The sequence below is a fragment of the Lynx canadensis genome, chromosome D3, assembly GCF_007474595.2.
Source record: "Lynx canadensis isolate LIC74 chromosome D3, mLynCan4.pri.v2, whole genome shotgun sequence".
Lineage (NCBI taxonomy): Eukaryota > Metazoa > Chordata > Mammalia > Carnivora > Felidae > Lynx > Lynx canadensis.
Genome location: NC_044314.2, coordinates 50082579 through 50096459, shown reverse-complemented (window position 1 = coordinate 50096459; position 13881 = coordinate 50082579). Strand labels below are relative to the sequence as shown.

The 13881-nt window shown below is 35.1% G+C and overlaps 1 protein-coding gene across 4 annotated transcripts in view; it reads right to left on the bottom strand.

The window, feature by feature from the left end:
* Positions 1-13881, bottom strand: part of ESCO1 (establishment of sister chromatid cohesion N-acetyltransferase 1) — a 74491-nt gene that overhangs the window by 43725 nt on the left and 16885 nt on the right. For 2 of the 4 annotated variants that reach the window (XR_003973149.1, XM_030335980.1), the window contains exons 2-3: positions 8209-8326; positions 4840-5112 (exon numbers count right to left, since the gene is read on the bottom strand). The gene's annotated coding sequence lies outside the window, so the exon portion shown is untranslated. Of the gene's footprint in view, positions 1-4839; positions 6158-8208; positions 8327-13881 lie in introns of those variants that run through there. The other 2 variants (XM_030335981.1, XM_032595481.1) reach the window with 2 other exon arrangements.

Below are 13881 nucleotides of genomic sequence, written 5' to 3'. Positions count from 1 at the left end.
CTCTCTCTGCACCTAACCCACTCACATTCTGTCTCTGTCTCTCTCGAAAATAAACAAACATTAAAAAAAATTTTTTTTTTTTTTTTTTAAAGAAGATGTTGGGGCAACAAAAAGTCTTAAGCACTGCTTTTGGTCTTTATATTGGTACAAACATTTTGAAAAACTGTTTGACAGTATCTACTAAAGCAGAACATAGGGGGCGCCTGGGTGGCTCAGTCAGCTGAGCGTCCGACTTCAGCTCAGGTCATGATCTCATGGTCTGTGAGTTCGAGCCCCGTGTTGGGCTCTGTGCTGACAGCTCAGAGCCTGGAGCCTGGTTCGGATTCTGTGTCTCCCTGTCTCTCTCTGCCCCTCCCCCGCTCATGCTCTGTCTCTCTCTCTAAAAAAAATGTTTTTAAAGCAGAACATAGACCTAAGCTATGGCCCTGCAATTCCAACCATTGCTAACTTTTAAACTGAAATGACTATATCCAAGTACAAGAATGTTCCTAGCAGCATTATTCGCAATAGCCAAAAATTGAAACTAGATTCAATAAATAAATTTATATGCTAGAATACTATTCAGAAATGAATAAAGAACAAAATGCTGTTGTATATAACAAAAGGTGAACCTCATAACTACAATGTTGAATGAGAGAAACCAGATAAGAAAAATTAAACACAGGAAGATCCAACTTGTTTAAATTAAAAAAAAAAAAAAAAGAAAAGAAACAAAGAAACAAAGAAAGAAAGAAAGACCAATCAATGTTAATAGAAGTCATATAGTAATTATCTCTGTAGGAGGTAAAAATTGAGATGGAGCACAGTACAGATTTCTGTGGTGTTAATATTCTCTATCTTGGTCTGGACAGTAGTTACTAAGTTTTTTGGATTTTTTTTTAATTCATTGAGTTGTTCAGTAATACTTTGTGTACTATGTTGTATATCTCTGTGTATTTCTATGTTTCAGTTTGCTACATATTTTACAAGGGTAAATATATTTTCAAGGACAGGCACAAACACATGAGGGTAGTTATTAAAGTAAATGCATGTAAGGGAGGAAAATATCACTGGTAATTGGATGTAAAGCAGAAAAATAGAGATGGACTGTACATAATTTATTACACACCTATGGTCTTTCCCCCCCAAACTAAGTATTCTGAACTTGAATGTTCCAAGTACCTACTCAATTTGAATCCTATTTCACAACGACCTCCACTTCCCCTACTGATTTACAGTAACATACCAGTGCTAAGCTGTTTCCTTACCCAGGTACAGATGTTATAAAAATAGATGGTATGAGGCCTGAAAGTACTAGGAATCAGCTCTGCATATAAAGACTGTGCAAAGAAAATGTATATTAAATGTGAACTTCTTGAACTTCTACATAAAATGAACATGGATTTTAAATGTTCTTCCCATGGTCTCAGCATTACCAAAAGAAATGAAGAAGATAAAAGTCATACATTTCACCTGGCAATCCTAAAAACTCCACAACATGTAGGAGCTGGATTATGTATATAATTCAGTAAGGGGGAAAGTTCAAGGTGCTGAAACCATCATCTAGCGTCAGACTGGAGGGATAGGAATGGGATGGTTTAGAATTCCATGACCTTATACTTCCTTCCAATTATTCAATGCTAAGAAACAATCCATTATCCCAGAGGAAACAGCTCCAATCTTCACATAACTGAGTACTGCTTGCAATGCCAGAAGTCCAGATACAGCAAAGCACATGCCCAGAATAAAAAAAAATGAAGGTGGGGAAAAAAAAGAAGAAGATGTGGTGTATACATATAATGGAATATTACTCAGCCATCAAAAAGAAGAAACCTTGCTATTTGCAACGACATGGATGGAGCTACAACATAGTATGTTAAATAAAGTAAGTCCATCAAAGAAAGATAAATACCGTATGATTTCACTCATACATGGAATTTAAGAAACAAAACAGATGAGGGATGCCTGGGTGGCTCAGTTGGTTAAGCATCCAACTTCAGCTCAGGTCATGATCTTGGGGTTAGTGAGTTCGAGCCCTGTGTTGGGCTCTGTGCTGACAGCTCAGAGCCTAAGGTGTGCTTTGGATTCTGTCTCCCCCCTCTCTCTGCTCCTCCCCCACTCACGCTCTGTCTCTTTCTCAAAAAATAAACAAACATTAAAAAAAAATGAACAGATGAACACATGGGAAGGGGAGCGGGGAGAGAAGAGAGGGAAACAAATCACAAGAGACTCCTAATGATAGAGAACTATAGGTTGATGGAGGGAGGTGGTTGGGAGAGGGGTAGATAGGTGATGGGTACTTAGAAGGGCACTTGTTACGATGAGCCCTGGGTGTTTTATATAAGTGATGAGTCACTGAGTTCTACTCCTGAAACCAATATTGCACTGTATTTAACTAACTAAAATTTAGATGATAGATAGATAGATAGACAGACAGACAGAAGCTCCTGGGTGGCTCAGTCAGTTAAACGCCTGACTTCAGTTCAGGTCACCATCTCTCAGTCCATGGGTTTGAGTCCCATGTCAGGTTCTGTGCTGACAGCTCAGAGCCCGGAGTCTGCTTCAGATTCTGTGTTTCCCTATCTCTCTGTCCCTTTCCTGTTCACACTCTTGTCTTTTTTTGTCTCTGTCTCTCTCAAAACTAAATGAACATTAAATTTTTTTTTTTTTTTTTAGTTAATAAATAAATAAATAACACGGTTGGTGTCAAGACAATTAGGAAACCATCTGGGCAATTATGGTTAAGAGTGAGGTATTGTCCAGAAAACATTTAACCATTAAAAATTAATTAAGAACTAAAACATAAACAGATTAAATGTAGGAAATTATATTTATTTTCACAGTGGGAAAGACTTTCAAACCCTGTCACAAAATTCAGAAGACAGGTTTGAGAGACGAAATTGGGGAAATACTCCGGCAAGAAAAAGAAACAGTAATCACCATAATGTATTCACAGGAAAGAAACCACACATGGTTGGTATGATAGTAACATAATAATGTAAGCTAGAACCAAGACAAAATACCAATTTTCAACTATCAGGCCAAAGATCAGGAAGTTTAACAACACAGTCTTGGCAAAGGTTTGTGACAGGTAGTCTCACATTCTTGCATATAATTCAATGTCTATGCAAGACAATCAAGCAGTATCTATCAAAATTATAAATGTTAAATTTCAAACAATTCCATTTCCAGCACTTTATAGAACAGATACACATGCACCAGTGCTCAAAGACACAAATAAATATAAAATTAATTGTCAACACTGTATCAATAGACTGAACACTCCAACAAACAGGCATCAGTATAAGCTACTTACATAATTGATGTAATCATATACACCCAACAGAATACCATGCAATCACGTCAACTGAAGTCCAAGCAATATTCCCAGTCTTTTTATAAAGAAATTGGCAACCTGATTTTAAACCTTACATGGAAATGTAGAAACTATATACTATGATCAAAGCCTTTTTTAAGAAAGATTTTCTTGAATACCGATAACTATCCAATTTCAAGACTTACAAATCTACAGTAATCAAGGCACTGTAATACTGATAAAGGAAGCAGAGATCAATAGAACAGAGAATCCAAAAATAGACCCATACATTTATGATCAATTGATTTTGGCAAAAGTGCCAACACAAATCCATGGGGAAACAAAGGCTGAAAAAATGATGCTGGAACTACTGGATATCTAAATAGAAAAGAAGGGAAAAAAAAAAAAAAAACATCAACCCTTACCTCACACAACCCACAAAAATAATTTGAGATTGATCACAGAAATGAGTACAAAACTATAAAGTTCAAGAAGAAAACAAAGGCAAAATCTTTGAGGTAGACAAAGATGGTTTCTAGGCAAGAATCCTATTCATTCTACATATGACCATGTAAAAACCCATGGTCTAAAATCTTCAAAGCAGCTTTATGCACAATAACCAAAATCTGAAGGGAAAAAAAAAAAACCACCAAAGGTCATGTGAATGGACTGATATATCAATATATAATAGAAAATTACTCTACAACAGAAAGAACAAACTTCTGGAACAACATGATGAACCTCACAACCATTATGGTGAGTGAAAAAAGCTTGACCCAGAGAGTACATTATGTTGGATTCCACTTGAAATTCTAGAAAAAGTAGACAATAGTTGACCCTTGAACACCACAGGGGTTGGAGTGCCAAATCCCAGTGCAGTCAAGAATCTGCATATAACTCCTGACTACCCCAAAACTTAACTACTAATATAGCCTACTGTTGATGAGAAGCCTTACCAATAATAGTTAATTAACACATATTTTGTGTTATATGTATGTATTATATACCGTACTCTTACAATAAAACTAGAGAAAATAAGATGTTAAGAAAATAAATTTACAGTACTGCATTTATTGATATGTTTACATCCTTTTACAAGATGAATCATCTGTCAGAACCTACATCAACATTGTCCTAAATGATACAAAACACTGTAAATGTTATGTGCTATCACTAACACTAGACATCAAAAATGAAAAGATAATGTGAAAAAGAAATTCCTACTTATTTATAGGTATAACAATTCGTGTACTAATGAGGCAGCAATATAATTGCTTTACAGTAGCCTAGTATAACTGATCAGCTGCTTCATGCTGGCCTAGCATATACACTAATGAATCATTATACAATTTTTATGTCATACAGTATTACAATCATAACACTGCAAACACATTTTTTAAAAAATCACTTACTTGTGATGATAGGCTAATATACAGTTTCTCCAATTATAAGAGAAGCATATAGTACATAACGTAATTCTTTGAAAGCAAAGTTATAAAACAGTAAGAAAACATATTATTAATTTCATATTAAATATCACTCACCTTATGCCTATGTAAGGATAAGCTATCCACTTCCATACAAGTCTTGTACATGATTTTCTATACGATGAATACTTAAGCAATGATGATGATGATGATGAAAGAAAAATGTCTCATACAGTTCTTGCCACAAGTTATTAGATTTTCACAGGAAGACAAACATACAACAGATAAGTTTATTAACTGTATGCCATGATGATTATTTACTATTGATTAAATGGAAGTGGGTCATCATAAATGTCTTCATCCTTGTTTTCACTCTTCACAATGAGTAGGCTGAGGAGGAGGAAGAGGAGGGGTTGGTCTTGGTGTCTCAAGGACAGCAGAAGAGGTGAAGGTGAAAGGGAAGGCAGTAAAGGCATGCACACTTGGTGTAACTTTACAGCAATACACTAATTTCTGCCTGACATTTTTGTTTTCTCATCTCTTTAAAAATGTTTCTATACAATACCAATCCTTCTTCTACCATTTGCTTTAGTTTCAGTACCTGTATCATAGAAAGGTCCACATCCTATAAGAAGTCAAAAGCAGTCTTGAATAACTGGAATGCTTCTACCAAACTGTCTAATGTCAATCTGTTTTCCAGCACTGTTTCCACATCTTCATTTTCTGGCATTGGTTCAGATGTGTTTATCTTCTGTTAACAACTCAGCTGTTAACTCCTCTTGTGTAGCATCTATTAGTTCTTCAATTTCTCCAAGATCCGTATCTTAAAACCCTTCACACTCCCCACCATTTTTTGCCATATCTACAATGTCTTTCATGATTTCCTTGATTGGCTCTGTTGTAAATTCTATGAAGTCATGCGCAACTTCTGGACACATTTTTTTTCCCACAGGAATTTACTGTTTCAGGCTTGATAGTTTTCATGGCTTTTTCTATAAACAACAATGGCATCTTCAATGATGTGATCCTTCCAGACTTTCATGATGTTCTATTAGGGTTCTTTTCCACAGCATTAAATATTCTCTATATAGAGTATCATGTGTGATGAGCCTTAAAGGTCCTAAAGGCTGATCTAGAGGCTGAATCAGAGATGTTGTGTTTAGGGACAAGCAGACCACTTTGATGCCTCTGGTGTTGAACTCAGGAGGTTCTGGGTGTCCAGGCACACTGTCTAAGGTCAAAAGAACTTTAAAGAGCAGTATCTTACTATCAAGGTACTTCCTGACTTAAGGGACAAAGTATTGATGGAACCAAACCAGAAAAAGGGTTCTCATTATCCAGGCAGGCCTTTTTGTTGTAAACCAAAAGTCTGGGGCACCTATCTGGCTCAATCAGTAGAGCACGAGACTCTTGATTTTGGGCTGTGAGTTTGAGCCTCATGTTGGATGTAGAGATCACTTTAAAAAAAAAAAAAAAAAAAAAAAAAAAGTCCAGCAGCTAGTGTTTCTCTTTTCCCTTCAAGATTTGGAGATTAGCAGCTTTATAGGTAAGGACAGTCCTGATCATAAACCAAATTGCATTTGCACAAAACAAACGAGTTAGCCTATCCCTTCCTGCCTTAAATCCTGAAGCTCATTTCTCTTCCTTAGTAATAAATGTCCTTTGTTGGTATTTTTCTTTTCCAGAATAAGACATTTTTGTCTGCATTAAAAAACCTGTTCAGGCAGATACCCTTTCTCCTCTGTGATTTTCTTAATGGCATCTGATAACTTATCTGCTGCCTCCTGGTTGGCAGAAGCAGCTTCTCCCATTGTCTTGACATTTTAAAAATCAAACCTCTTTCAAAAATTATTAAGCCATCCTTTGCTGGCATTAAATTCTCGAGCTTTAGAATCTTCACCTTCCTTTTGCTTTAAGTTGTCACATAATGACTTTGCGTTTTCTCAGATCATATTAGAGTCTATAGGTATGCCTTTCTTATAGCAATCCTGCACCCACATAAAAGCTGCATTTTCAATACAAGATAAAAAGGTTATTTCAAAAAGTACAAGGTTTTATGCCTTCTGGCATAACTACAGCAACAGCTTCACGAATTTCCTTTTCTTTTCCTACAATGGTCCTTACACTAAATTCATTTATCTTGAACTGGAGGGCAACTGTAGCTGCAGGCTTCAAATCAATGGTACTCATCAAACAATTCAATTTTTTCTTATAATGTCATGACTTCTCCTTGCTTCTTGGGAGCACTTCCAGCATCACTAGTAGCACTCTGTATGGGTCCCATGGTGTTATTCAAAGTTTACGGTATTGCACTAAACACGATGAAAAATATGCAAGAACCATCGAGATCATTTTTTACTGTAATACGTAACTTACTGGAGAGACTAATCACACAGAGATGATTAGCATCACACGATGTTTAAAGCAGACTCAAACACTTGAGCTCACCACAACAGGAACATGAGGTGCCTACGAAATTATTACAGTAATACAGTATTTATGCAGTTATGATTTAATACCGCATCTCTGTTTGTTTACATTTCTTTTGACAGCAAATGATACAATGTATGTGTGTGTGCATGCACGTTTTAATAAATTTTAACTTTTTATAACATATCAATATTTTATGATAGTAAATAATAAAATAACTTACATATATTTTATGCATTCACGAGACTCCTTTTCGTTAATGTTTTCAATATTTCTAGGCTACATAGTTCATCTGGGTTTTTTTGAAGTGCCACAAATCTCAAAAAAATTTTTCAATGTATTTACTGAAAAAAATCCACATATAAGTGGAACCAGTCATGTTGTTCAAGGGTCAACTGTAATCTACAGTAATAGAATGTAAATGAGTCACTGCCTAGGGTCAGGGATAGAGGGAGAAACAGACTTTTGGAAGTGACAGAAATCTTCTGTGTCTTGACTGTAATGGTGGTTCTAACAATGTGTACATCTGTCAAAATCCACCAAATTGTACAGGTTGAGAGTGAAATTTACTGTATATAAACTATAATAAAGTTGTCCAAAAAACAGTGCTGTAAGTAACTGATATGGATCTACACCTACAATCAAAAAACACTGTTAAACCAAAAAAAGCAAGATGTTGAACAGGGTAAAAATAGCTGCTTTTTAGAAGAGTAGGAGAAAGGAAATGTATAGAAACATATGCTTACTTATGTATATAATAGGTATGGAAATAATATTATATTATTAATTATATATTATTAATAATTATTAATATTAATAATATATAATAATAAATATAATAGTAAAGCTTTCTGGGAAAGAAAACTACAAAACCAAGTGTCAGAAGTGTAAAAAAGCTTACTTTTCACTATACACCTACTCAAATGTTTTCTATGTAGACGTATAACCTAGTCAAAAAATTAAAATATAAGTTATATTTCTTTGAAAATAGAAAGTATATTTGGCACACTAATTCATATCGGAAGGCACTAATTTATGAAAGTATAAGCCACTTACCTTATTGAGACAGAAATCACATATCACTGTTTCTTTAAATTGAATGATGATATTTCCAATGAATGATGCTTCTAATAACTTCTTGTGTTTGGCAATTAATCTTAAAAAAATCCTATAACTAAAATAAAACAATCTATTAAAACACGAGAATAAAAAAATACTATTGTCTACTAACTGATCTATTAAAACAACTTAAGACTAAGCTAGATAAAACAACTGCCTAATGACAATGCAAAGCATCACATATCTCATTTTTAATAGATTAGATATAATAGATTAGGTTTATCTTCAAATATAATCACTGTCTCCAAACCTTCGCTCCATAGAAGGAGTATATTTTCCTTCCCAACTGATGCTGAGCCTGGCCACATGCCTTCCTTTGGCCTCATGGTGAGCAGAGTATACTTCCCTGCACCCATGCCTTAGCCATCTAACTTGCTTTGACTGATGAAACATTAGCAGAAATGATGCAAACAGTGGTTTGAAATTTCTTTGTGCAGCAGGGCTTGCCCTCTTGCACCTCTGCCATCACCATGAAAAGAGTTTCACCGGGTAGATGAAGGCAACCCTTCAGCCTAGACCCCAGAATAAACACAAAGAGGAGAAGTGAGCCTAACTCCACATGAGGTGCTAAGCCCAACCCACAGTGAGATATAAAGACCACCCACACCCAAAGCTGCCCAGGCAAGCCTAACCTAAGTCACCTAACCCATAGCTGCTCTATAGATATGTGATCAAGAATAATTAACTATTAATTAGCTAAATATTAACAAAAATTAACTCAAGAATAATTAAGCCATTGAGTTCTAGAGCAGTTTCTTTCTCTTATCCTTTTTTTTAAAAATAGAATTTATCATCAAATTGGTTTCCTAGAACAATTTCTTATACAGGAATAGCTAACACATATCGTACTTAATTTTTATTTTCTGAGAAGCTCCAAACTTACCAAAGATTAAACCCCAGAAGTATAATAACAAAAAAATAATAAAGCTCACTTATATTCCTTTATTATTTTAGCACTAAGAATTATAATTTTTAAAATGATGAATTATCTCCTTTTACATCTCTTCCTCCCAAATTCTAAATACCTTAGTACATTCGACAGTTGGGACCTGCCTTAGAAAAGGGATAAACTGATATACAACTCTACAGTAACTGTCAATCACTCATTTAGTGTTCTAAGGACCACTTCAATTTTAGTTTCCCTTTCGTGCTAAATCATCACTATAGCATCATACAACTTAATAAATCCCCCTTTCTTTTTAACCCCTAAATAAAATCTTGCATCAAGAACTGAAATGTATCCTCTCATCTGTTAACAAATTGATAATACTACTCCTGCAACGCAGAGCTAACTTATTAATATAATCCTAATGAAACCAATATGGAAGTAAAACAAAAATAATTAAACTTTATATAAAATGACCACTTCAAAAAACCGAAAATAACATTTATATTTTACTACAGCAATTTTACAAGACATGATACAAAGTAACTGAGAATTTTAAGAGTACATCCAATTTCCCACAAGTACTTCATAATAAAATGTACTCAAGTTTTAATCATTAATATTGGATTATGAGGGTGCCTGGTGGCTCAGCTGGTTAAGCGTCCAACTCTTGATCTCAACTCAGATCATGATCTTGCGGAATGGGAGTTCAAGCCCCACACTGGGCTCTGTGCAGATGGGGAGAGCCTGCTTGGGATTCTGTCTCTCCTCTCTGCCCCTCTGCTGCGTGCACTCTCTCTCAAAATAAATACATAAACTTGAAGTAAGTAAAATAAGACATTTGATTATATTAAAATGTGTAAGGGGCGCCTGGACAGCTCAGTTGGTTAAGCATCTTTGATTTCGGCTCAGATCATGGTCTCAGGGTTAAGAGATCAAGCCCCATGTCAGGCTCCATGCTGGGAATAGAGCCTGCTTAAGATTCTTTCTCTTCCTCTCTCTCTGCCCCTCCCCAGCTCCCATGTGTGAGCATGTGTGCATTCTAATAAAAAAATTTAATTTTTAAATAGAGAAGAAAAAATATTTGGATTGTATATCATCCAATATATTTTAACTCTAAAATCATTTTTTTAAAAACTTAACAGAATTGAGATAGAATTCCTTTCCATAAAATTCACCTCTTTATAGTGTACAATTTAGTGGGGGCGGGGGGGGGGGGGGGGGGTTGTGTTGGTTTGTTAAAGAAAGCACGCTGAGTACAAGCAGGGGACAGTTGCAGAAAGAGAAAGAGAAAATCTTAAGCAAGCTCCACATTCAGCGCAGAGCCCAATACACAGGGCTCAATCCCACAACCCAGGGATTATGACCTGAGCCAAAATCAAGGGTCAGATGCTCACCCAAGTGACCCACCCAGGCGCCCCTGTAGGTTTTAGTATATTCAGAATGTGTAAGAATTGCCAGTATCGAATTCCAGAATATATTCATGACTTCAAAAAAATCATGGCTCATTAAAAGTCATTCACCATTCTCCTCTTCTTCCAGCCCCTGGCAACTACAAATCTACTTTCTGTGTCTCTGGATCTAACTATTCTAAATGTTTCATATAAATGGAATCACAAAACATGTGGCATCTTGTGACTGGCTTCTTTCACTTAACATGTTTTCAAAGTTCAAATAACATTATAGCATGTATCAGTAATGCCTGGTTTGTTTGTTTTTTTATGGCTGAATACTATTCTGTAGCACGAATATACCATTTTGTTTAGTATCAGTTGATGAATGTTTGACAGATTGTTCCTACTTTTTGGCTATCATGAATAATGCTATGAACAATTCTAATGAGTTTTTGTGTGAACACAGGTTTCAAGTCTCTTGGTTATATACCAAGAAGTATGACTTATGGACCATATGGTAACTCTGTATTTAACTTTAGAGATTGTTGTCCAAATCAGCTGTATCATTTTGCATCTCCAGCAGCCAAGAATGAGGGTTCAAATTTCTCCACATCCTTGTCAGCATTTATTACCATCTTTTTTAACTTTAGTCATCCTTTTAGGTGTGAAGTGGTGATCGCATTGTACTTTTGATTTGCATCTTCCTAATGACTAATCAGGTGAGAATCTCTTCATGACCTTATTGGCCATTTGTATTTCTTTTCTGGAGAAATGTATATTCAAATCCTTTCCTCATTTTTTATATTTTTTAATTTTTATTTTTTTAACGTTTTTATTTATTTTTGAGAGACAGACAGAGATGGAGCGCAAGTTGGGGAGGGGCAGAGAGAGAAGAAGACACAGAGTCTGAAGCAGGCTCCAGGCTCTAAGCTGTCAGCACTGAAGCCAACATGGGGCTCAAACCCACGACCCAGAGAACATGACCTGAGCCGAAGTTGGACACTTAACCAACTGAGCCACCCAGGCACTCCTCCTCATTTTTTAAATTAGGTCATTTTTCTTTTTATTATTGAGTTGTAACAGTTCTTTATCTGGATATGAGACTTAGCAGATACATGGCTTACAGATATTTTCTCCAATTCTGTCATTTATCTTTTCATTTTCTTGATAGAGTCCTTCGATGCACAAGTCTTTAAGATTATGTCCAACGAATCTATTTTTCTTTGGTTGTTTGTGATTATGTGTCATATCTAAGAAACCACTACCTAATCCAAAACCATAAGATTTAGATCTGTTTTCTTCTATGAGTTTTACAGTTTTACCTTACATTTACATCTCCATTCCATCTTGAGTTAATTTTATGTATGGTACAAGGTAGGAGTAAAACCTTCATTCTTTGCAGGTGAATATCCAACTGTCACAGCACCATTTGTTAAAGACCATTCTTTACCTACTGAATTGTCTTGGTAATCCTATCAAAAATCAATTGCCCATAATCATATGGGTTTAATTCTGGACTCTCTATTCTGTTCACTGATCTATATGAGGTTATGTCAGTACCACAAAGTCTTAGTTACTGTAGCTCTGAAGTAAATTTTTTCCAGGTGAGATATAATCAACCTATTGTGTTAGTTTCAGGTATATAACAAAACAATGCATTATTTGTATACATTACTACATGATCACCACAATAAGCCTAGTTAATGTGTCACCATACATAGTTACCAAAATCTTTTTTTCTTATGAAGATTTTTAAGATCTACTCTCTTAGCAATTTCCAAATGTACATTATCAGCTATAGTCACCATGCTGTATATTACATGGCCATGACTTACTTATTTTATAACTGGAAGTTTGTACTTTTTAATCCTCTTCCCCTTTACTCATTTCACCCACCCCCCCCCACCTCTGGCAACCACCAATCCATTCTGTATCTATGAGCTTAGTTTTTTATTTTTGTTTGTAGATTCCGCATTTCAGTCAGATTATGTAGTATTTGCCTTCCTCTAACTTATTTCACTTAGCATAATGCCCTCAAGGTCCATCCATGTTGTCACAAATGGTTAAGATTTCATTTTTTTATGGCTGAGTAAAAACCACTGTATATACATTGTGTATACAGGACATTGTATATATACATTTTCTTCATCCATTCATTTATCGATGGACATATTGTTTCCTTATCTTGGCTATTGTAAGTAATGCCACAATGAACATGGGTGCATATATCTTTTTGAAATTTTGTTTTTGTTTTCTCCAGATAAATACCCAAAGTATTGTTGGGTTCTATTTTTTATTTTTTAAAGAACCTTCACACTGTTTTCAATGCTGGCTGTACCCATCCTCACTGAACAAGGGTTTCCTTTTCTCCACATCCTTTCCAACATTTGTTATTTCTTGTCTTTTTGATAATAATCATTCTAACAGGTGTAAGGTGATATTTCACTGTGGTTTTGATTTGCACTTTCCTGGGGATTAGCAATGTTGAGTATCTTCCCATGTACCTATTGGCCATGTCTTCTCTGAAAAAATGTCTATTCAGAACTTCTGCCCATTTTTAATTGGATTGTTTATATATTTTGGGTATTAAACACTCATCAGACACATAATTTGCCAATATTTTCTTCCATTCAGTAGGCTGCCTTTTCATTTTGCTGATGGTTTCTTTTGCCAATGCAGAAGCTGTTCTTAGTATGATGTAGTCCCACTTGTTTATTTTTGCTTTTGTTGCTTTTTCTATTAGTGTAGATTAACAACATCATCACCAAGACTTATGTCAAAAAGCTCACCACCTATGTTCAGGAGTTTCATGGTTTCAGGTCTTACACTCAAGTCCTTAATCCATTTTGAGTTAATTTTTGTGTATAATTTAAGATAGAGTTCCAGTTTCATTCTTTTGTATGTGGCTATCCAGTTTTCCCATCAACATATATTGGAGATTGTCATTTCCCTCATCATATACTCTTGGGTCCTTTTGTAGTTAAGTTTTGAAATGAGGAAGTGTGAGTCTCTCACCTTTGTTTTTTCTTTTTCAAGATTATTTTGGCTATACAATACTAATTTTAGCAATTTCTGCAAAAATGTCGCTAGGATTTTGATAGGGATTGCGATGAATCTGTAGATCATTTTGAGGAATACTATCATCTTAATATGAAGTCTTCTAATTCTTGAACACAGATAGTTTTTCACTTATTTAAGTCATCCTTAATTTTTCAAAATATGTTTTAGAATTTTCAGTGCACAAGTCTTATACTTTTGTTAAATCTATTCCTAAGTACTTTATTCCTTTTGATTATAAAAGGAATTTTTTTCTTAATTTCCTTTTTAGAT